Genomic DNA, 24,269 nt, shown 5'->3' on the forward strand with positions numbered 1-24,269 from the left:
AGTAGAATCCAGAAAGTAATATCACAGTGATAAGTGGAAAGAGTGCTTGAATAGGAGTCTCAAAAACTCGATTGTAGTTCCAGTCCCAGAATCAGCTGTGTTGTTTAGAACAATTTTCTTAACTTTCCTAATATCCAGCTCTCTTATTTCTAAAAATAATATAATAATATTCCATTTAAGATAATATCTGAATAATATTTGAAATACCTGAATACAGGGTAATAATATTCCTTATCAGAAAAGACTGTTATGAGAATCAAATAAATTAATTCGTGTCCAAATGTACTATAAGCTTCATTGCTATATAAAAGAAAAGATGTTATTTTTAAATTAACCCAACCAATGCAAATATTAGGAGTGAACATTTCAGGAGCATATATTTAGACTCTCAGACCCATAGAAGAAGTAGTAATTGTCCAATCCCTGGGGATGAGGCCAGCCAAGAATTTATACCTGCTGGGTAAATCCTCCGTTGTACTGTGAGTCATCAACAGTTTCCAAAGGGCTGGTCAAGAAATTAAGAGAAAAGATTAAAGTAAAATTGGATAATGTTTTTCCTGGATCTTTAAACTTGAAATTCTTGGACTGAGACAATTGATCCCTTTCATTTTTTAGTTAGTATAGCCTGGCTTTAACTGCCTGTAGTATGATATGAATCAAATTAATATTCTGAAAAGATAATCTCTTTAATCTGCCCTTTTTCTTACTGGTTTTAGATTTTGAGCTGCTAAAACACATACCATACAATGGATTGGCTTAACAAAAGAGAAGTATTGGCTTATGGTTTCAGAGGCTAGAGGCTTGCTTGCTTCTTCACCTGGGTGGTATCTTTTGGTTGGCCACCAATCTTTGGGGTTCCTTGCTGGTGACATACAAGGCAATGTCTTCTTTCTCCTTTGGGTTCCATGGCTGCTCCCCTCAGCTTCTGTCTCTGTCTGACATTCATTCTGTCTATAAAGGACTTCAGTAATCTAATGCCCAACCAGATTCAGTGGGCCACACGTTAAATGATATGACTTCTTGAAGTGATCCTAGTTACACGCAGTCTACACCCAACAGAATATGGACCAAGACCAAAATGTGTCCAAACTGGGTACACATTTCCGTCTGTAACACTTCCCTTCAACATGCAGCTAAAGATCTAAAAGTTTCTTTTTTTCTCAAAGGAATTTTCTGCTCAGATTAAAACATGGGGTTTCTGAGGAAAGATAATAAGCTAGAGACTGATTGAATTTTAGCTTTTCCATACTATTAAAACATTTCTTACAGTATTTCTGGTAATCTTCAGCATTGAAAATAAGAAGCATGACATCAAATTGCAAAGTATCTGAGGGAACACTGCAGTGATCTTCAGAAGAAAAAGTAAACAAGAGTAATAAATGGTTTTGAAGACATGCAAAGGGAACATATATGATCACAGTGCAGTGTTGAAGGCTAATTTATACTATAGATTGGAGTGTTTTGCATACAGACATGTCATCTCTTAATTTATATTGAACAATCCTCCTTTAGTAATAAATTCCTTATGTGGCTACAATTTAATGCCTTAAACATGTTGTTTCTCTATGTCTGTTCATCATCATAAAAGAAAAATATTTCAGACTCGAGCAGATCGTGTCCGTCTAGACTGGCTATAAAATGGATATTGTATTAAGTGATAATGGAAGTTGTAATATTTCAGCTTGGGGGCAGATCTTTTAAAAATATAGTTATATTTTTAAATTGAGTTTTGAGCTTCTGAAATTTAGTTCACTTTTACACAACCAAATTGCTATATCAAAACTCAGATATTCACTGGCATTTCTGGTGGGATTCTGTTTTATGTATATTAAGTGGAAGTTTCCCTGAACTTGACTAATTTCTCATATCAGCCAGATGTCTTCACATCCATACATCCAAGGTAGATTTTCTGAGCACCTTGTAGGAATGACATAATAGGGAAGGTTTACTGTTGACAGTATGGTCAAGGCAAGCATCTTTAAATTAATGACATTTAAGCTCAGCCCTAAAGCATTAGTGCTAGCTCCTCACCTTTAAAATAAAGCTAGACTTTATTTAAGGTTAATTGTATGATTCTATATGTGTGTGACTAATAGAGTCATTTATGGTCTTGTGTTTGCTCATGGATTTGCTCTACAGTTTGAGGATTTTTCCATGTTACTGTTATTGCTTTTCTTTTTCCTCCTTCCTACTCTTCCCCCCTTCTCCCCATGCACTGTGGTAAAAACATTTGGATTTAGGCGATTGAAGTCGAGTGTGCTCTGATTCTGATTCTGGTAGTAGTGACTGGGTCACTTCACCTCTTTTGGCCAAAGATTCCTCATCTGGAAAAGGAGGATGGTTGTAACCACTTCATGGGCAATAGAAAGTGATTATTTCACCATCACATGTACTAACAAATATGAAGGGACCTTGAAAAGTATCAAATATGTTGAGGATACAATGTGTGATGACAAATTCATCCACAAGAATCTGCGACTATTAGATGGGATATAAGCCTAGTTGGTTTATTTTCTCTGCAATAAATACAAAGTATGTGTGTGTGTTTAAGGAAAATGACAATTAATGGAAATAAAAGAGGATTCTGTGTAAAATGTTTTCCATCCCTAAATACCTCACACCATTCTTAAACAATGGGAGACATTAATAGGGATTAGACACTGACAATGTTAAATTAAAATCCCCTTCCCAAAAGTATAGATTTTTAAGATCTGAGATTATTTTTCCTGAAAAAATTATTTCATAGTAAAGTTTTCCTATACTTTTTATAAAGGAAACAAGCAATGAACTATGTAATGATGTATATAGCAGCAATTGTTTAATGGCAAGATAGCAGAATCAATCTGTATGTCTAACAAAAAAGACTAATATATTGTGATAGACTCACTCAGTTGAATACTTTCTAACAAATAAAGCTCTTGATGCAAAATTTACATTTTTTGGCCTGAAAATTACCTGTATTGTTTTGTTGAATAAGTGAGGTGGGTCACATAAAATGACCTACTTTTTATAATAAAACATATTGCTAGATAAAATATAGAAGTTGTAGAATAACATATGACAAAATTTTACCTGTAATTAAGTTCCTGATTTCTGCTTATTTTAAATTTGTCCATGTATATCTATATATAGAGAAAACATTTTTAATTAGTAAATATTGCTTTCTTTTTAGACAGCAAATTTTTTTCAGTTAAGAAATAAAAAGGTAGGTTGCTTGGATTAATTTGCCTAAATGCAGTGCCATTCCAAAGAAGGGTAAGACTATTATATTCAAAACCAAATTTTTGTGTTGTATCACTTATTGCTATTATTTTTTTAAGCTTTTCAGCCATAATATTCCATTTTCTATGAAATCTGGCAATATATCTCTCTGACCTAACATTTTGACCCCTGAGAATACAATCTCTTGCATGTAAAATTGTACTCTCTTATGAAGAACCAAATATTTTAAGAGATGTTACATACTCAAAGGTCAGTAAATTTTTTTGCAGTGGAAATTGTTAACATTATGATTGGTATTGGGACTTGATTCCTGAATTAAGCATTAACTTACTAGCAGGTGTGGGGAAAAAAAGGCTGGGTTTAGATATCAGAACTTCAGGCTGAAGTATTCTTTCCCTTTGATTCCTTCTAAATGCCTTAAGGCCAAGGAAGCAAAGGCAAGAGAGAACAGGGGGGAGTGATGTGTAGAGTCTCATTTTTAGATCTAGGCATAGTGGCTGACCTTTACTGAGCATTGTTCCCTCATCTTTTAACAGTTTTCCTGGGCAGCATCCTTTCAAGGACAGAACCATAGCATTGGTTTGGGGGAAAAAAAGTAATTGAGAGTATTTTAAAAGATCAGAAACTCTTTTCGGTTTGTTATTTTTACCGTCATCTTTCTAGGTTCACCAGTGTGAATGTGTCTTGTCCTAGTAAGGAGGCTGGTTCTCAGTCTCTAGGTCCTCTAACTTTGGGAAATACATCCAAACTATTTTTCATTTTACCATCAAGACTCTTCATAGGGTGACTACTGCTTTTTCTGCCTTCTTAATAAGGAAAAGCATAATAAAATAAATGGTAACTTCAATCTCTTCTAATGACTCATTGAGATAAAGTTTGTGGAATGCTAATTTGAATGTGTAGAAGTTCTAAGGGGAGTTTTCAGATTCATCTGGAAAGAATGCCACTTATATGCCATCATTCTTTCTCTAAAGTATACTGGCAGCTGAAAACAGAATTTTCATTTAAAGATATGTAAAAAGGTTAAGTCTTATAATTTTAAAGACTGTTTAAGGGTTACTTTGATATGACATTTAAAATAATCCACATTTTGGTTATTAAATTGATTGATGACCATTTTAATAATCATATAAGAAAATTTTACGTGTTTTATTTATCTATTTTACACGTGTAATAATGTACCATAGTTGAATGCTGACTTTGGGTATTAGAAATTTAGAAGGCCTTGACAATGATAGCATTTTATAAATGTTTTGAGTTAATTTTTTGGATATTTTGTGGTTTCACTAAAGAGATCCAGCACATTTTTTGGATCCAATAGTGCATTCTTGTTTAGATCTTACACACCTTTTGTCTTCCTTCATATTACTGAGAACTGTTTATAGAGGGTGAATATGAATAATAGATTTACTATGAAAAGCACTGATATAAAAATCTGAAATTGTACAGTAATTGAGATTTGGTATTGATCTTTAGACTTAAAATTTAAATTTAATGAATTGTTGAAAGCGGTTGCATAGAGTATAACAGCTAGAATTGTTTCATTCACTGTTACTTGGCAGACTCACAGTGTTTGTTGTTTGTTGAAAAACTTCAAATGTGAAGAATTTCCTATTGGTACAAAATAGAAATTTCTCATACTGGAGATCAAGTCTTTTGTGTCTAATTACTGTCTAGCTATTTCTTAATTTGCATGATTTTCCCTTTGTAATCTGTCCTTGTGACAAAGAGGATATGAAGGGGCTATAATAGATGGTTGCATTTAGCTAAGTTACAGATCAGACACTTTACAGGTCATCAATAAGGGCATGGATAATTGTGTCACCTCCCACCCAATATAATTTAGAAAAATAAAATGTATTCCTGTGCTCATTTTGTGTCCATGTTTTCTTTGCAAATTAAGTAATAAATGCATAACTTTAACATACCAGAATTTATTTGCTCCCAATTTATGATAAATATAGCTACCATTGGGTGATGGTGAAAAATTGATTCCCAGAGAAATTGTCCCTTAAGGACTGAATGAAGGTTTTTCAGGGAACTGTCTCAACTGTGCTCAGAATGAGGCTCTTCAATTCCAGCTTTTTTTTTCTTTTTCCTTTGTAACTACTGTTGCTTCAGGTGCTGATGACTTTTGCGAGATATGTCCCTGCTTTTCCCCTCAATTTGGCTAATCACAAATATTGCCACCTCTGTGCTCTTAAGACATGAGGGACACTACTCTCTTCATTTGCAATTAAGTTACAGGAATGGTACAGATTTTTTCTTCAGGTTCTCCATTTTATTTAATTCTCCAAAGTACAGCAGATAACAGACACTAAATGGTTCAGCATTTACTGAAAATTCAAGGCTCACAAATTTGCAAATGGTACATCATCATTTACAAATGTTACAAAAATCTTCAGTTTCAGAGGGCTCTTCTGGGTCTCTGTGTTCAAATAGCTGGACTGCCTTTCTCTCTACTGAGAGGAATGCTTCAACCACCTCATTCAGGTATTCTGGCCCAAATTTGAGAAGACATATTAAGTTCTTAATGTCTTTTTAGGTTGGAAATATTCACAGTTAAAGATCCACACTCAAGTATATCCTCCCCATTTGGTCATAAACAGGTCACTCATAAGTAAATTTAGTTATAGGTAAACATACCTGCTTGCGCACACAGGCACAAGATTGTGATGTTGTCCTGTGACCCCGGTATATAGTCCTTAATAAAATAACCTGCTTGGTCCAATTTCTTTCCATGGCCTCTTGATTTAAGTGAAGTGATACCTTGGTTCTAGGTCTCCTGCCAACAACTGACCAATATAAAACTCTCCCAAACAAGCAATAATTGCAATCATAGGCCATTCTCTGTAAGTAACAAATCACCATAACATTGCAACGCATAGAGAGTATTACTGGCTATAGGTTATACCCTAACCAATGGGACCAATGTCTGCATCCCTTGTAACAGAAAATTGTTTATCAAATTTAAATAGAAGCCTAAGCCTACTTTTTACTAAGGCATCCCTACTACATAGCATTTATGACTGCATATGAAAGGTAGATCCAGAGATACATTTTTTCTCTGTCAAAAAAAAAGCGGAGAGATCAATCAATCAATGTTCTTAACTAATAAATGAAATATGAGGTTCATATTTTAAAGATATGTTGACTTAAATTACTATGGAGATTTTAGAAATTGTGTTGGTCTTAACTAAAATGAATTTGTCTAGCTATTAAAATAATTGGAGGAACATATCCCAAATTTTAGCATTTGTACATTCATTCATCATATTCTACATTATGGTGTATAATTCCTTGAAAGAATTGTGTACTGCACTTAAAATTATATACTGCTTAAAACTGGTGAAATTGCACCATATTGATGGGGGAGGGGATCATATGAGCATATGAGCATATGCTGATCAAAATATCAGCATATGTGAACTGACAGATATTTGTCATACTTTCTTCTGTTCCGTATATTCTTTCCTCCCTTCTTCCATCCCTTCCTCTGTCTCTTTCTCCATCACTCAATTTAACCTTCCCCTTAGCTTCCTTTCTTTTTGTGTATTTTACTAAAGGCTTTGTTTAATTTTTCTATAACAACCTGCTTAATGATCTTAAAGTTTATAAATATTTATATGCAAGAGGGTTGGCTACTACTTAATAGCTGCATATTGCTTCTGGCAATGCAAAAGAAGCTTCTTAATCTGTAGAGAAAGACAGAAATATGACCCTGACTGTATTTAGCATAACGCTTTTACGTCTGAAATATCACACACAAAAGACCACATATAACTACAACAGAAGGTTTTGCTACCTCTTGAACAATTTTAAATCAACCATTGTCTGCCATGACTCTTTGAAAAAAATAAATTATAGGTTTATTTTACTAATAAAAGTATAGAAAATGTTTACCCACAAGTGGAAGAGCAGAGCATGTGTATGTTTTTAAGTTATCATTTCTGAGGTATTGCTCTTAGTTTCAAGTTAAATTAATTTATATGTATAAATATAAATTAATATATTGTGTATCATTATACTTTATTTGTGGGTAGTTAGAAATAAATCATAATTTTCTTGAGCTTAAACTTGAGAGAATTCATTTTCTGAAATGTTTACCTTGATTTTTCCCAGTGTTCTTGATTATGAACCTAAGTTGCTAATGAATCTTTGGAGTGAAACCTCATGTATTTAAATTTTCACTGAGTACCCTGGTCCCACAATCACATTTTTGCAAATCCCAGTGTCAGCCTTGTTCTATGCTACTTGGCTTTACAGGGTACCTTAAAGTGTGTGCTCCAGTGTTGGTGAATCAGGGCAGTCAGTCATTGTTGTGGACAGAAGAAAACATCTGCATTGTAATCTCACTTTTAACCTATTAGTGCTTTATTAGGGGTTTAAAGGAGCTCACTTTTGAGCCTGGAATTATGCTAGAAATTATTGTAGATTTTGTTAAATGCTTTGTTCTTTTGTTAATCTTCCAACATTCCTATGAATTTGAATTCATTTTCTGTAGTACCAAGTAAGAATAGAGAGGAGGCTAGTCCCCTCTAATGAAATTATTTAAAAACCACTTGCTTTTAAATGACAGCTTTGATTTAAGCTTCTTTTTTACCTTTTCTTTTTCTTTTCATCCATTCTCCTCTGCCATCAAATTTGTGCACAGAAGAACTAAAGAAAAGGGCTTAATTCCCAGAACCCTTTTAAAAATGAAGGTGGATCTTAAATGTATTAAAATACTTTTATTTCTTCTGCTGTAAAATTAATCTTCTTTGTGGTCAACTGGTTTCACAATATTTTGGCATGGGAACAATATGGTATATTTAAAAAAATAATTTTAGACTTTTGATTTATCTTTTTGGCTCAAATATTTAAACTCATAGAATATTTCACATAGATTTCAATGCCAAATTTATGTTACCTCCAGAAAACAATGAAGTAAGAGAATAAATTGCCTTTTTGGCATATGGAGTTATTTGTCTATTTTTTTTCAGCAATTGAGACTTTTACTTTGTCTTCAAAGTTAGCTGCCATTGGCAATGAAATTGAAAAAGAATGTTTGATTTTTTGACCACTCATTTATATTTCTTTGGGAGTAAAATTAATTTTTTTTCTAAAACATTTTAGAGCATTTGAAAAGTTGACAGAAGTAATTAAATGGGAGGCGATAAATTCATTTGAGCATTTCAAGATGATATCTATATAACTAAGGTAAATTATTGAATTCTATTTAATTATGCAGTGAATTGGGAGACTATGCCAATAGTTAAACTATCCAGTTCAACATGATTTTTGGATTTCTAACTAAATAAGGCTTTGTGGATGCTTGTAAATTCATATGTAAATTCTTGATATTCTTTGCTTTTTTATTTTTTAAGTATCCAATTTGAATAAAGTAAGAAAAGTGGGGAAAAACTTTAAGTACCATCCCACCACATCCGTGTTTATATGTTTATGTTTGTTTGCGTATATATGTGTGTATAGAAAAGTGTAGATGTATAACAATGTTGAGAGTAATATTTCCCTTAAAATTGCAAAATGTACTGTATCTCTTTTTAAATAGAGGTCACTAGTTTTATATGCATTTCCCTTTTTTAAAATTCTGTTATATTCTTATTTTTGATAAATGGAACATCACTATTCTTCAGTTACTATAAAAGTCGAATGACCCCCTCTCCATTTATAAGGAGATAACCAGTGTCCAGATTTACTCTCACTGATTCATGCTTAATAATTCAAAACCAACCACAAAATATGGATATCAGCCAGAAGGAGAGACCCCCTAAACAGAAGTCAACCAAGTCCGGTACAGGTGTCAGGATGGCTAGCAGGAGCGCAATTCAAGCTGGTTCTTAAGGAAAGTCATTTTACTCATATAGAGAAGAGGCAGAGAAAAGCCAGCCTCACTTGTGGGCATTCATTCCCCATAGCCATCAAGTGCAATTGGAGGCATAAGATGGGAGATGTTCTACTCCCAGCATCCCTCTCATGTTCATGTGCTGCCACAGTGGAGGAACTCTGCTCTCTCCCAACCAGGGGTAGATTTGCCAACAGGGCTTGATGGGATGTCATAAAACATGCCCCACCAGAGTCAGGGTGTCTCCAGTGAATATTTACATATGCAATGGACAATAGGAGAAGGAATGTATTGGAAGTCCCTTTATCTACTAGGAGTTTGTGTATTATCCTGCCAGACTGATATACCTGGTCCTGAGAACAGTATGTTTTTGTGGATCTTGGAGAAAGGCAATGGGCCATGCGAGGACTGACCCCTACTACAGGGGGCTCTTCTATAGTAAAGATTTTCATTAGGTAGAAGGGATCATGTTCTCCACATGAATGGATATGCATTTTATTATATCAAAATAGAAAAAGGTCCAAGTACAAAATGTGTAGTTATTGTAGGAATTGCACTTGAAGACAATTTGCCCTCCTGAAGAGCTTAGGATTTTAATATTTGACGACATCTAATGCAATCTTCTTCTTTGTTGTTGTCGTACCTCCAAAGGTATAATAAATATGTTGGATGATGTTGTTAAGGGTAATACATCCTGTTCTAATATATTGGCATTTCCATTTTAAGGCAGTATATTTTGTATGGTGAGGCTAATTTTAATGTGCTCTGGAAACATTAAAAAATTACCTGAAAAGAAACAAATGTCATGCTAAGAGATGAAAGGTAATCTAGCATACTATTTCTTTCTGTGTTGAAAGAGAATCACTGTATTTGAATATATATTACTGTTTTCTGTACATTAACTGAACTGTAAATTAATTTTGTAATCATCTTTCTGGGTGGTAATTGGGTATAGAAATATGGTGCTGTGCTTGATTTGACTTTTTTTTTTAAGTCATTGTTTATGACTCTACCACTTGAGAAGAAATGATAATCCTGGTTATGAATTCAGATATTTGATAACTTGATAAAAACTAGTTATCTTAAGAAATCACATGTTTCTTTTGATGTAATTTTATTAATAAAATAAGAACAAATTGTTTAATAGTTGTAAAATGACTAAGGTTAAGTTTTCAGACATTATAAATGAAGACAGTGGTAAATCTAAATTCCTGGAGTACAACACTTTAACTATAGCAGAATGTAATGAAATGTTTTCAGACCTCCTCCTTACCTGGGGTTAGTTAGAGAGGGATATTTTCTCACTTCTTAGTAGTGCAAAAGGGTTTTGCTGGGAGAAAACCTGTATGCTTTCTACCTGCAACTTCATATCACCAAAAGACTTCTGCTATGCTCACCCTAAGACATATTTATTTAGGGAAAAAAAGTATTTCTGATTGAATCGTTTGCCATGATTTTGGCTGCATGTAACAGACAACTAAGCTGTGGCTTTAACTAAGAGGACATTTGTTTGCTTAATAAGAATTCTAAAAGTAGGGGATCACGTGTGATGTCATGCATGCAACTGAATTTAAAAGACCCATTCTCTTCAGTATTCTGTATGTTTTGTTATATCCGGGTAGTAAGATGGCTCTCAGATATTTTGGCATCAGGGCCTTACAGAACAGCATTTAAAGGAAGGAGGCATGGTGGATTGGATAAATTTTTTTTTAGAATCTACACAGCAAACTCCCCTCACTTTTTATTAGCCAGGATGAGATCATAAAATCATTCCTCCCTTTAGGAGGCTGCTAACTATCTGGGATTTTCAGACCCAGTAGTGGAGGTTATATCAGGAGGAAGTAGTTAAAAAATAAGAGAGAGCCTTTTTTTCTTCTTCTTTTTTTTGCATGGGCAGGCACTGGGAATCAAACCCAATTCCCAGCATGGCAGGCAGGAACTCTGCCTGCTGAGCCACCATGGCCCGCCCCCTTTTGTTTTTTAGATGTGTAAGTAAAGTATCTGTCCCATATTGGAGACCTGCATTAATATCCACTTATTTTGATTAAGTTCTTGTGCTTTTTTAAAAAGTTCTTGGCTGGTGAAATGGTGGCTCAGTGGTAGAATTCTCGCCTGCTATGCCGAGATCCAGGATTCCCAGTGCCTGCCCATGAAAAAAAAAAAAAAAAAAAGATTAAAGGTTCTTGATTTTTATGACTATGCCGTTTTAACAAAATATGTCATATAATGGTTATGTTAAACTTCTCATTGAATGTTTCTTCAACCAGTACACTAATTTTGAAAACAAGATGGGTCATAATAAATATGTAATACTAAATAATTAACTGAAGTAAAATCATACCTGTATATACACACAGAATATTGTGCAAACCTCGATATATATATATACATATAACACAAGTATACATTTCTATAATGTAGCACAACTTAGGAAATCTACTAACTTAAGCTATATTTCCCTTTAATTTCCTCATTCCGTGCTTTTCTTCTTTCATAGTTTCAAATAGGAACCCCTATCTTTCCATTCAATTATGTGACCAGTGTAAATGATTAGTAAGGAATGCTTTATATATATATTTTTTTCACCTATAGAAAATATTAGCATCTTCTCAGAGAAATTTTTTCTTATTTTGTATCATCATTCTCTTTTGCTCACTTTATGTCTGATTAATAAGGTACTTATAATTGTACCAGACTTAAATAATTATGACATAAATAATTTTTTTCACTGGTCACTTCCAACATTAGAAGACTATTAACATGCTCCATCATAGATTATAGGGATATATATTATGGCAATAATTATCTTTATGTCATGGTCATAATTTATAATGTAGTAAGGCACTCATTTAGAGTTAAGCTCTAAAATAATTATTTTCTTCTCTCATGCCATCAGAATCAGAAATTCTAAGTCAATTTTTGAAATATAATTCTGGAAGAGACAAAATTATATTTTGAAAATGTGAAACAAAAAAACCGACAAAAAAAAAAACATGACCTCTCTCAACCTGGTTACCAAAGAAAGCCTGTGGGCCTTCTTATGTCCATTAAATACTGTATCATACTTATAAAAAGATTTGAATACTCATTAGGCTCCATAATTATATTTAGGGCATCCAATTACATTGATTAGTACTACATTGCTAGAATTTATCCATCCTAATCAGCCTCAAATTTTACAGTCTGCTTCTAAGATTAATTCAGAGTAGATGACCTCTAGAGTTGGCTTTCATACATCATCAGAACACCTAGTTAGTTTGCTTAATAAAAAATCAAAATAGTTATTTATGAAATTCACTCTAATTTTATGACATTTTCATATAATTACAGATCTGACTGTATTGAACTTTCTTACCTTTTCTCTCTTTGTATTGATACCTTTATACACATACACATGCAATAGTAAAAAATGTAAAGAATACGTTTAAGTTATTTTAGTCCTGACATGTGATTTTATTTACAGTGATTTAGACCCTGGATAAGTTGACTGCTGTAGTTATAAATCTACAGCATATTATTATTTTTTAGTTTCTTGAATTATTTTTCTAGTATATATAATGAAACTTATAAATAAATACAAAATAATATAAAGGAATGGACATTTAAAAATTTCAGTCATTTGTGGTCTGTAATGAAAATTCTCATCTTTACTAAAAAGAGAAGTTAGAAATTGGTGGAAAAAGAAATATTGCTCATGCTATTATGACTCCTTGCAGATAGAAACTGTGCTGTTTATTTTGAATCTCAAAGGCCTTAGATTTTGCCTTGGGCAATATGCGTTTCTTGAATGATTTAATGAATGACTTAATACAAAAGCCACATATTCAGTTCTCATGGAAAGATGCTTATTTGCCCTCAGACCATTTTTAATAAGAAAAAATGACTAGTGTTGAGACAGGAATATGGAGATATTCCGTATAACAGGATTAGTGAATATAATGATCATTTTCAAGTTATTAGGAGAAGATTTTGTCTCTATTATATCTAATGTACATACTTTATGTTTGGTATTTAGAATTTACAGTATGATAATTTTTGCTGGTTGAAGATAGATTGCTTTCCTTTGTTTAAAGTATCCATTTTTCAGCCTTGATTTTTTAAAGTTCATGGCATATTTAATTACCACCAAATTTTAAATAATGGAGCTAAGAAGGGAGAAGCAAAATGTTGTATTCTGTTAGAGGGGAGGAAATGATATGGAAATTGTGTCTTTTTAGTGCCCATCGACTGTTGTATCGTTTGTAAGGTCATGAGTATATTGTTACAATTAATACTGAAATCAACATGAATGTCAACAAATACAGCACATGCTACTTTTAGAGGTACCTAAAACCACTTCATAATTAAAGCTACCTAAGGTCTACTGTAACAATCTCTTTTTTTTTTTTATTAGAGGTGCAGTATAAACTATTCTGGGGGGCAGAGAGGTACACTTAATTGTGCTTGTTTATTTGAATGAGGAAGTGTCCTAAATTTGACCACAAGTCAGAAGATTCTAACATAAAACAATCTCTGGGTGTTTTGAAGCTATGGTAGTAAGAGTAGTAACATCTATTTTAGTTTATCTGGAAGGCAGTGAGAGTGTTTGGTTATCAGATTGTTCTGCAGCTAGATTGCAAGCCTGTACATGCATGTAACTACCTTTTGTTTCTATAGAAATCTGCTTGTGTGTGTGTCAACTATGCATCAATAATGTGAACATTAAAAAAACCTGAGCTTTAAGACTGCGTACAACATCGATGTTTATAGTTATGTCATCTACCTAATGCCTGGATGTACTGGGGTGAATAATACAATTGGCAGAAAGTCTGCCTGAGAGCCTCTCTTTTGTCAATACCAAACTTAGTGATCTAGTATCAAAAAGAGAGTATCTTAAATGCTGTGAGGCAGCTAGAAGGCAGGAAATATTCCAGTTTATGAAGGTGGAGAGTTTAGAAGCTTTTCTGTTCTCTTTGATGTCTATTCTTAATATTTTTTCAGATTGGAACTGCTGCTAAGCCACAAGAACTTTCTTGACCAACAACCAAAAATCATTTTAATCAACTGTGTACCTGAGTGGCTTGACCATATCCTCTGACTTGTCATTTTCTAAGGACTGCCAGTCTAATTCGAGACCCTAAAGAAACAGTAAAGAGAGACTTCACAGACTAATCAGGTTAATTGTTTCCATTCCTTCTGTACTAGTTCCACCTACAGCTTCTTGTCAGACCCTCAGCATTTGCCTCGTCAGAGCTGGGGTGAGCAGGAAAACAGCGGTGGGAACTGCTAAAACATTGTGTAGCAGCTGGAGCGCTGGAGAAAAGGTTTAGGAATAGGTTTTATGAAGTGGAAGACACCAAAGTCAAGCTCAAGCACCGATTGCATTCAGGGGAAAATCTGCACTCTCCCTCTTAACTCAGAAAGGAAAGTGCAGATACCAGAGAATGGAGAGTATTAGTTGTATTCCATTATGCGCTTTTTGTGTTTTAGACTATTATTAGCATAGCACTCTGATAGGGATCTGCATAAGACATGATTTCTGCTAGGTGTATATTAAATGTGACTGTGAATAAAGCCTTCTTGATATCACCTGGAAACCATAATGATTTAAAGCAGTTGTTCAGACATTTCAAAATGGATTTATTTTCGTTTCCTGACAGTCATGCTAAAACTGTACTTTTCCAGTAAATGGAAGTGTATAAATAGCTGAGGTACTCAGAATTCTCACTTATGACTTATTTTACTTGTTATGATATACGGAACTGTGCTGGATATATTAATAAATGCCTTAGCTGTGTGCTCCAGATCACAATGGCGTTTGTTAATCAGAAATTAATAGACTCAGTTAAGAACATACTTGTTAATGCTCTATTTGTTACTACCTAGAAGACAGTGATCTAATAGAAAAGAATATTTTATTGGTTCTGAATATTTATTTACTCACTATAAGAGCTAATCCAGGTTCAAGTCTGTTTATAAGAATTCAGAGTGAGCAAGCAGTAAATGAAGTATTGAGAAGGGGCTAGTCAATGTGGGATTAATTTTCAAGTCCAACTTTGACCTTCCTAGTTGTGTTACCTTGAGCATGTAACTAAATCTCTCCCTGCTAATTTCTGCACTTCATAGATATGAAAAGCTCTCTTGTGCTGGTTAGGGATAAAGTAGATAATGGACTCAAGAGTTTTGCATAATCACTGAAACAGCCTTTAATTCATCTAGTCCAAAGCCTACATTATATTCAAATTTTATCACGTATGAAAATTGGATACATCATACGATCTATAGTATATCAATTTAATGGGCAACCTTTATTACATATTACATAAAGTTATATTTTGTCTCACAATCAGAGTCATCTTATATTTGTTGAAATGTGAACTGTAAAATGGCATATAAAATATGGTTCTGCCTTTCTATTTAGAGGTGTTTATGTGGTAAACATAAGAGTGGGTGGAGTGGGTATTGCATCCGTGATGGTAATTCCTTTTCCTTTTCTGTGAAGCTATTATTTGGCTTCTTCAGGCATTGTTTAATACTAATGGCTGCCTATCTCAACCCGGCCTCCTTTTGTGGCTTTCCACATTTAAAAAATGTATATTATTTTGATAAATAAAATATAAATCTCACAAATATGAAGCAAGCAATAAAGGTACTGAACTTTTTGTAATTGAACGAGTAAATCTGTTTTCACACTTCACCAAGTTTCCTACAAAATGATTGCTCTTTATAAGATACACAAGTGTTTTGTTTTTGTTTTTTTTTAATAGGACTCCAGTATGGCACTGATAGTTGAACCTTTTAGTATATGTTATGTATTTTTAATGGAAACTTCTATGTAAGGTAAAATGGCTTTTGTGGTGGTAGAGTATGGATGTGTGTAATTTATATGTGCAGTACAAAAATATACTACAAATAGATAACTTTGAAATTTTTCTAATCAGAAACAAAAGAAAAGCTAGCTTAAGAGCAGTCTTGGTAAATTATATGAAGAGGGAGACAATGAAAAATCAGAACCAGAGCATGACAAGTTGAGAGTTACAGGAAAGGAAACAGAAGGTGGAGTGACTCTACTTGGAACAAATCTTTCAGGTTACCTGAAAGTCTGGGACCGGAACAAAGGCAAATTCATTCCCTTTTCATGGCAAAGGCCTGTAACCTAGGTGTGAGGGAGCTTTGATGCCCTAGTGTGCCTTTCAGCAGATTTGTGAATTCAGTAGATATTCGAAATAAAAATCAGCAGTTGAATGCCGGTGCCTTACCTTATATTTTCATAGATAAATTGTTTAAGGATTTAAAATCCATTCACAGTAAGGATGATAGATACTGAATTAGAATTAAGGGATTTATTTAGTCTTCTTTTCCCAGAAAACCAAGATTACTTTGTTTCAAAATACAGAGTCTTGAGAAAGTGTAAATAGCAAAAGGCTTTACTTGCAACTTTAGACTATCCTATTTCCAAAATATCATTATAAGATGTGATTTCTAATACCTTTGTTAGATATATACCCTTGTAAATAAAGAAGCTTGCTTCTCACAAAGGAAAACATGCTAAATCATGTTTATAAAATACCACTTTGTGAAAAAAGAAATGTACAGCTATGTAATATGTATTTCTACTCCTGTAACCATTCCTTTAAAGTGACCATTAATTATACCTATGTAATTTAAAATGCTCTACTATGGTATATTTAACATATATCACATTCATAATATTGAATACATTTGGAAAAATATTACCATGGTATTTCAAAATGGTACAATGGGAAGTTCACTTTTATAGCAGTTGACACTTTCTATCATCACCTCCATAAATAACTATGAATAGCATAAAATAACAGATCAGAATTACAGCACATTCATTTAGAAATGCCCTATTACCTGAGATATTTGATTCTCATTAACAGCAATGAAGAATATTTCCGCCTGTTGAGCTTTTTTATTGCATGGGTAATAGTTTATTTTAAATCTTTTTTCTGGGTAAAATGGATAGTTCTGTTCTCTATCAGACTGGATACACTGAAAACCACTATGGAATAGATTCCAGAGGTGTTTTTGGAAAGGAAGTCCATTTTCTACTGTCTCTTTAATTGCACTGAATAGACAGCCGCCTAATCAGTTTATGGGTTTGGCCATGTGCCTTACGTAACTCATCCTAAATTGCTTCATTCAATCTTTGTCAATGAAATAAGGTTTGTCAATGGAATAAGGTTGTGTATATATACTTTGGAAAACTGTAGAAAAAGCCAAAAACACCAAAAATTAATCTCTAATTTATTAATGATGATAATGATAAAAATTTGCCACACTTTTAGTTCTTCAGATTTCTGTAAAATTTTAGGGAACAGTTCTTAATATTAACAAAACGTTTTTTCTCCATTTGCTTATACTTGAGTTTTATTCCTTTAATTGAAAGCAGCAGGGCTTTTGAGTGAGACAAAACTCATTAAATTCTCACCTTTTTTTTTTTACCCTAGATTATACCATTTTCTCATTTCCAAAGTGGGGTTTGCACTAATTATTTGAAGATAGTCTCCTTAGTTTTAAACAAGATACTCTCTGGAATGGGAACTACTACTAGTGAGTGCTATTACTGATTGCCAATATTTGAGCACTTGGTATTTGCCAGACTTTTTCCTATGTGCTTTGCATGCAGACTCTTATATAATCTTCCAAATAAAATCATTTTACCTATATGGAAACAGAAGTATAAAAAGATTTATTTGCTCAAGAATACACAGTTAAATATATATTAGAACCAGGGATTTCAGTTACTTTTATTTTCAATGTTTATGATATTTTATAAAAATTAATTTGAGTACATACTTTAATTATTGGATATTCTTTCAGAAATCATTAACCTATTCATGCAAAACTTAATTATTCCATATTTCTTTTTTATTCTTTTTTTTTCCACAAAAAGCATGAAGATATTAAGAAAGCTCATGAGAGTTTCATAATAGTACTAGGGGGATAGAATTTATTTAATTCCTTTATACTATCTTAACCAGCTTAAATTTGTGTTTCTTCTATTTGGTCACACAAGCTGCTTGCTGAATTTTGCTGGTAGAGATAACCCTCAATTTGTCTGTATCCTGTTTTTGAATCATTTCATTAAACAAAAGCCTTTGAGTCTCCTTTTGTTGCTGAGAACAAATGGTTAGATTTTTGGAACTGTAGCTACCTTTGTTATTCTCGAATTCCAGAGCCTTTTAAAATTTATCATTTACATTCTCAGCTCTGCACACAATCAGTCATTATGTCAGCAGCTGCCCTGGGAGCCTCACTTCAATTCATTCAGCCAAATAATAACCATCAGGACAACCATTTCTACATTAAAAATAATAATAAAATTAAATCCTTAAATAATAGTGCTTTTTACTTCTGTAGTTAAAAATTAATTACGTATATTCAGTAGAGTTCCCATTGTATATTTTGACAGGTAAAGAAACGTAATATCTGTGTTGAAAATCAAATCGATTAGATTGACGTGCTTTAATAATAGAAAAGGTTATGGAAGTTTCCATTACCGAATAAATGACTTCAGATGATTTATTAGGGGCTCCCTTAACTTAATCAGTGGATTTTGTTCTGTAGTCTGGTGACCGGGCAATAAAAAATCTCTGACCATTTAAATAATTGTACATTTTAAAAAGCATTTTATGCATACCAATATTATACCACTTTTATATATTAGTGATAATAAGAACATTAAGCCTTGAACATTTCACTTGCTTTTAATATGTGATGTTTGTCATTAAATTACAATTGAGTGTTTTATCCTTCTTTCACCTTTCCCACCCTCCCCCCACCCCCCACGCCCCCTTTTCTTCCATCCATTGCTTTGGCATTCAATGGCATATCATTGTTCAGAGCATGAGATAACACTTCATATATCACAAAGTATAAAGTATAAGTATTAATTTATACAGCATTGTAGTGGGGCTGAGTCTGGGAAACACTTTTATAGGACTCCTGTGTCTAATGTCTGACTCTCATTATTTTAAATATCCCTGGTTGTATTTTTGTGTCCTACTTTCTTAAATGAAAGTCTGTGCTTTTGTCAGTATCCTCACTTAATTTCATTCTTATCCTAAAAATAAATGATATGTAAGTGCTGCCTCAGATTATCAGTTTGCTGGCAATTTGTTTTTAAATCACATATGGAATTAGAGGCATCAGTCTATGCACAATGTTGCCACCTTCTGCTGAACACTTTACATCTTTGAAAAGATCTGTTTTACTTTCTTAGTATCAACTTGAACAGATGAGGGCTTTTATAAATTTAAATTCAGTTTTGGTTATAAGCAAAAAAATACATTTATGTCAGATGACCAGACGGTGTTTCTTTTTCTTTGATGTATGTGAAAGCTTTTGGTAAGGCTCTGGGTAACTCTTTTTAAAGATCTGTGCTCTACATTTTCTCAGTTATTGGCAAACCTTAGCAATTAACAGTTCACAGTTCATTAGCAAATCCAAAAGTAATAGAGAGGCTGTTTTAAAAGGCTTTCATAGTAGAAAATATATGTAGCATTCTGCATCATTATTATTTTGTTTACCTTTGAGGTGCTCACTTATAGTCTTATTTGCTATTATCAAATATTGTGATTAGTTATATTTTCTTAGATAAGCAAAGCGGCATGCTAAAGAGATAATTTTTAAATAGGTTTAAGAATATATTTGGCTTGCATTTATTGCCAATGGATAATTCTCAGTTTTCTTACATTTCTTTTAATGAAGGAAAGAACTTAGTTGAATTTTAACAACTTCTTAGAAGTTTTGTTCACTGACCAAAGCATTTTGGATATGTAATGTCAATATTTTATCTCCATGTCATTCCCAGGTTACTGGTATCATGGCCTTCAGTGTTTTAATGCAAATGTTCCTAAAGGGTTGCTCTAATTTTGCAAATACTTAAAAATCTGCCTAACAACTATATGTGCTCTAAATGCATTAATCTTTCAAACAAATCTGACACAGGATTAATATGAAACTGGAATGGGCCAGTCTAATGAATTCCAAGCCTAATGTACAACTATTTTTTTGAATAAATCTTACAGGAAAATTGCAGTCTGTGTTAATTACATAGTCATCATAAATCAATATCCTTTAGATTGCTCTGCCTTAGATAAGAGGTAGTACTGCAGAGGCCATGCCATTCTTGAAAGTGAATGAGAGGAAGCAGTTAAAGGAACACCAATTAAAGAAAGGAAATGCTTAGAAAATTATTAGTGAAGCTGAGTACACAAATTACTCATCCCTGAGCAGTGTTTATTTTATGCAACATGCATGGATGATGAGATGGCTCATGCTGGTTTCTCTATATGACTATTTCAGGATTGAGTTAAGATGTGAGAACTATTCCTGCAAATTTGCCATAAGGCATGAGAATGGCTTCCGTAAATCCTACCATAGTTAAATGGGTTTCTTAATAAAAATTCTGAATTCATTGATAAAGCTGAATCATGGCTCTAATCTAAGAATCATTACCTCTAATTTCAGTTCTATGAAAAAAAAATTAACTTTCTTGGAGGATACTGGAAATTTCTTGAAAATATTTCATTATGGATCAGCTATCATTCTGTTATAAATATGTAAAAGGCACTTTGTCCACCTCCCATTCTTTATCAATGAAATGAAACAAATATTAGCTTTAAAAGTATTTTAAATTTAAAATAATGTTTTTTTCAAGTATTGTCTATAATGGCAAACAAATTTTGTGAAGAGCTATAACACTTTTTTCAAAAGCCTTTTTATGGGCTCTTATTAACTGCCAGGAAGTTTTGCCAAACAGATTTTAAGGGGAAAACCAGGCTATCCTAACTGTCCAAATGTTTTCTCACGTTTCAAACAAGCAGCTGCTGGGAGTTCCTGCCAGTAGTAAACCTATCAGGCAAAATGTGAGCAGCTGCCAATCTTGTGTCAATATTTTAAATACACTTACAACCATCTTAACTGCTATAAAAATTTCCCTTTCCCCCCAAAGGGCCAACAAATAACTCTTTCTGATGCTTTGTTTCTCTCTACTCCCCTAGTGGTGATATAGCCAAATAACCAATTTTGTTAGATTTCTCTGAACATCAGAAGTAAAAACAAATCTCTATTTATTGATGAAAACCAATCTGAAGTAACAACAATCACAACAACAATGTAAAAACTCATAAACTGTGAGTAGTTCAATAAATATTTGAGTGACAAATTTATTTATTTAGTACTTATTGTGAAGGTTTGGTTTTCCTTAAAGGAACAAAGCTCAGAATCAGACCTTAAGAAACTTGCTGAGCAAGATGGGAAAACACAAGAATAAATGTACTAGGAATGAGTTCAGTGGCATTTACTGAACATAAATACTGGAGAATAATTGTTTAGTTGACTTCTGAATTATGATGTAAAGGTAATATCATAATCCCTGCTTGCAGGGAGTTTTCCTTAGGGTAGATGACAGTCAGAAGTACCTATTATTACACATGTGAATTGAGAGGACAGAATCAGCAGAAGTTTATGTTTGAAATCAGATTGCATGAATCTTTATTTTCTAGAGTAGACGGGCTTTTGATTTTATTAAAGGATGATGAGTAAGTAAGTATAGAAACAATAGAATGCTACTGTGTACTTGGGTTTGATTAGAAAGTAAGAGTTCACACAAACCTGAGATAGTGAAGTAGACTAGACTAGTAGTGAACTACTTAGTGAACTACCTTAGTGAACTACTATTCACTAAGGTTCAAAGTAGTTTCTGTCCTTGTATGTTAAAAAAAAGATTATTTGTGGTATTTTCTATAAAAATATATGAATAATTTGTAGAATAAAGCATTATTTATCTCTTCTCATTTAACAACCTTTAACATTCTCTTCTGCTTAGAGTTGAAAAAATTCCATTAGCCATGGATATTCTTCAAAAGATTTAATTTCACATCTGAAGTTTTCAAATTTTGATTATTCAGGTTGAAAAACTTCTCCCAGTTATCATTATCATGTTAATACTGTTTTGAAATACCCATGAAACAAAATTCTTACTGATTATTTGAGATTTTGAGATAACTTCAAAATAACATGAGTTTAAAAGCCAAACAACCAGAGTTAATGCAAATAAGGCAATCCTTGAAAGTAGTCATTTTGTAAAACTAGTCCCTTATTCTAGTGATGATAATATTTTGAAAAGACTTTTGAAACTATTCATTGTAATTGTCTTTATACCTCATAATCAATAATTTCCAAAATTATTTGAACTATTTCTTTTTGTTACTTCACTTATCAGACTTGGCTCAAAATATATTTTGACTTCAAGGAATGAAATCCACTCCCAAAAGACAACCATTTACTATTAAATATACTACAGACCTCATTGATGCCCTAAAACATTAATGAATTAAGGAATACATAAACGAATTCTAAAAAAGGTGCTAAAGGTAGATTCCAAGAGGAGTTCCTGTATTTTTTGAACCAACAGCAAGTTTTTTGTATTATCATATGGATTTTTAAGGTGACTTCCAGGGAAGTACATTAAAATGTATATATTCTAATAAGCTTTTAAAAAGTAAGTTGGATAATTTTATATTCTCAGGTCATGCAACTATCCAAATTTATAACTCTTATTCTTAGTGTTAACATACCCAGGCATGTACTTCTTGGGAGACCGGTGTAGCCTGTAAGTCAACTTTGCTCATTTGTAAATTGGGAATAATAGAGCCTATCTTGTAGGTTATTGTAAAGATTAATGTTTAGTGCATATAAAGTGTTTGGAATGGTATCTGGCACATGGAAAAATATTATCTATTGGCACATGAAAAATGTCTAAGTGTTGACAATTATTATCGTGATACTGATAAATTTTGATTGATCCAGTTTTTGCCTCACACTAGCAAATTTAATATTAAATGATGCTTTTTTGTAATTTTTTGTAACCTGTAAGTAGCAGTGACTGGAAAGGTTTCTGGGAAATATTGTTAAATGAACAAATCTGTCATTTTCTTTGATTAATTATTTGGAGTCTTAAACCTTTATAATAAAGACCGATTGGTTAGATGCTTGTATGTTTTACACTTCAGGTTGAGGCACTAAGTGTCTGAATGGTAGGATTTTTAAGGTTAGCACAGCTATCTCTGTCAGTTTTAAAGTAAAGTAAGCGTTCCTGTGTTCTTAAACATAAGTGGTAATTTTTATGAATGTTCTACAAACTGTACCTGGCTAATATAGTTAGATTCTCTCATTTGATTTCATAAATACTAAAGGATATACACCAATTCTGGATGGTTATCTAAAACATGGATTTGACAGAAAAGATATATTAAACCTTGCACAAATCACAAATTAATGTACTGCTTTTGAATGTAACATAGGATCTCCTCCCTGTTCACAAGGCAATATGTTCAGTATTAGGAGATGATAATAGATGCCCTGTTTTTTTCAAGTGTGAGAAAATGTTCATTCTCAGACTTGGGTAGCAGCTGTGACTGCTGTGCACAGATGTGGCAGAAACTCCAGGTAAATGAGAGATACAATGTTGTTTGTGTAGTAGCTGCTGATAATTGTGCAATAGCCCTCCTACCTAGCTCTTCTGTTGCATTTATACTGGTAAAGACTTTATTGTATGGATTGGTGTTCCCTTCAGGTATTTGATTCAATCCTTGTTTCTCATCTTCTGGCGAAATGTTTTTAACCCAATAGTTGTGCAATTCTCAAGAGAGTACACATTCTACCATTGTAGATGAAATTTTCTCTGTGCACTTGTTTATACTTTTGGGTAATGTGATTAAATTCCCTACCCAGCTGTAGGTTATGCTACTGAAAAACAAAGCTCCTGAATGGCAAAATGTAGTGAGGAGACCCTCTCTAAAAATTCATTTTATTGCTTGCCTTCCATGAGGGAGACCCGGGTTCGATTCCCAGACCATGCACCAAAGGAAAAAAAAAAATAATTTTAAACCTGGGATTGTGTAATTAGGGTATTCTCACACTCATAAGTGTGAGTACTTTTCCACTTTTGCATGGTTATTATACATTTTCTCTTCTCGTGTATATTGTAAACATTTTCAAATTCTCATTTTAGAAGTTGATTATGTGAGTTGTGTGTGTTTGTGTTTTTTCCTTGCAATAAACAACATGTTTCTGATCATACCTATTTTAACAAGATCTCAAGATCCTTGACCAGTATAACTTCTCTTGGGTGTTTTCTCAATGATTTTAACTTCAGTTTCTAGGGAAACTGAGTGTTGTAATGTAGTGA

General features: G+C 33.0%; 1 protein-coding gene across 15 annotated transcripts in view; it reads left to right on the plus strand.

Annotated features, from left to right (window-relative positions):
- The window catches only part of ADGRL3 (adhesion G protein-coupled receptor L3), an 841,123-nt gene that overhangs the window by 79,383 nt on the left and 737,471 nt on the right, over positions 1 to 24,269 (plus strand). The window contains exon 4 of one of the 15 annotated variants that reach the window (XM_077136975.1): positions 14,048 to 14,222. The exons of 13 other annotated variants lie outside the window; for them this stretch is intronic. The gene's annotated coding sequence lies outside the window, so the exon portion shown is untranslated. Of the gene's footprint in view, positions 1 to 14,047; positions 14,223 to 20,984; positions 21,619 to 24,269 lie in introns of those variants that run through there. One more of the 15 variants, XM_077136979.1, reaches the window with a different exon arrangement.

This window comes from Tamandua tetradactyla, chromosome 19 (assembly GCF_023851605.1).
Source record: "Tamandua tetradactyla isolate mTamTet1 chromosome 19, mTamTet1.pri, whole genome shotgun sequence".
NCBI classification, from domain to species: Eukaryota; Metazoa; Chordata; class Mammalia; order Pilosa; family Myrmecophagidae; genus Tamandua; species Tamandua tetradactyla.